This window comes from Rattus rattus, chromosome 1, assembly GCF_011064425.1.
Source record: "Rattus rattus isolate New Zealand chromosome 1, Rrattus_CSIRO_v1, whole genome shotgun sequence".
Lineage (NCBI taxonomy): Eukaryota > Metazoa > Chordata > Mammalia > Rodentia > Muridae > Rattus > Rattus rattus.
Window position 1 is genome coordinate 2,883,998 of NC_046154.1, and position 1,854 is coordinate 2,885,851.

A 1,854-nucleotide genomic window follows, 5' to 3' on the forward strand; every position below is an offset into this window, starting at 1 on the left:
CATGTAGCCCAGACCAAGGCAAACTGCAGCTTGCTAGGCATGAAAAACAACCTCAGCTCGTATGACAGATGTCAAAATGCTGGCTCTTCTGGGCAATCGCAGCTTCTTCAGGAGGTAAGGGGTTGGGGGGGGCTCTTCACTGCATTGTGCCCTATATAAACAATCTTGATCCAACTTTGTGTGTGTATGTGTATGTATGTATGTGTATATATGTGTATGTGTGTATATGTGTATGTATGTGTGTTTGTGTGTATGTGTATATGTGTGTTTGTGTATGTGTGTGTATATGTGTGTGCATGTGTGTGTATGTGTGTGTGCATTTGTGTGTATGTGTGTGTATGTGTGTGTGTATGTGTGTGTATATGTGTGTGTATGTGTGTGTATGTGTGTGTATATGTGTGTGTATGTGTGCATGTGTGTGTGTGTGTGTGTGTGTGTGTGTGTGCCCCCAAGGATGCAGGCAACTGACCCCATGGCCTGCTGCATTGCAAGGCAAGTGCTCTGCCACTGAACTGCATCCGCCCCACCCTATCTTTCTTTAAATTTTGCCTTGTTTCATTTTGAGACTGTCTCTCTCTGTAGCCCAAGTCGGCCTCCAACTAACCATGCAGTACAGCTGACCTCAAACTCATGGCCGTCTGCTAACCCAACCTTCCAAATGCTGGGCTTACAGACACAAGCCACTGTGCTTGCCTTTGTTTTACTTCTGAGCCAGGGGCCTGGCTGGCTCGGATTAACCACGATTCAGTGCCATTGTTGATTTTTTTTTTTTTTTAAGCACCATTTCTAGCTGAGCGCAAAGGCACACATACTTCAATTCCAGCACTAATAAGGTGGAGTGAGGAAGATCAGGGGTTCAAATCCAGCTTTAACCATCTGGAGGGGCGGGTGTGGGGGAAGCCTGGAGAAATGGCTCAGTTTGTACCGTGCATGCTATATGTGGGTGAGTGTGGGTCCTGAACCTTAGAAGCCACGTAAGCATAAAGACTCATGCCTGGCAGCGCACACTTGCAACCCCAGCAGTGAGAATGGCTGATGGGCAGCCAAACCAACCTACTTGGGAAACTCTAGGGCAGTGACAGACCCTACATTTTAAAAAAAGTAGACGGCCTTTCCGAGACCTGTGGTGCGTGCTGTGGAGCCTTGTCCAGTCTGCTCTGTCCTGACTCACCGCTGTTCACTCCTGCTGAGGAACAAGTCGGTCAGGAAGCCACGCCTCAGCCATGGCATTTAAAGATACCGGGAAGACTCCCGTGGAGCCCGAAGTGGCGATTCACTGGATTCGAATCACGCTCACCAGCCGCAACGTGAAGTCGCTGGAAAAGGTTTCAGCGGACTTGATCAGAGGGCAAAGGAGAAGAATCTGAAAGTGAAAGGACCAGTGCATGCCTACCAAGACACTGAGAATCACTACCAGAAAAACACCTTGTGGTGAAGGTTCCAGGACGTAGGATCGTTTCCAGATGAGAATCCACAAGCGACTCATCGACTTACACAGCCCTTCAGAGATTGTTAAGCAGATTACCTCCATCAGTCTTGAGCCTGGCGTGGAGATTGAAGTCACCATTGCAGATGCCTAAGTCAACTGTTTAAATAAATTGACTTAATTGTTAAAAAAAAAAAAAAAAAAAAAAGTAGACGGTACCTGAGAAATGGCTCCGAAGTGCAGATTTTGTCCTGGAGACATGGTCTCACCTCCTACCCCAAGCTGGCCTCAAAATCCCTGTGTAGCCCAGACTAGCCTTGACCTCTGCATTCTCCTGATCCTGCCTCCCAAACAGGATTAAGCTTCCTGGATCCATATGTCATGGCAATAATTACCTAGGTTACTTTTCAGTGACTTGGAGGCCATTT

General features: G+C 47.5%; 1 pseudogene; it reads left to right on the top strand.

The window, feature by feature from the left end:
- The first annotated feature begins 1,127 nt into the window (after positions 1–1,127).
- LOC116885894 lies at positions 1,128–1,634 on the top strand (annotated as a pseudogene).
- Positions 1,635–1,854: the final 220 nt, after the last annotated feature.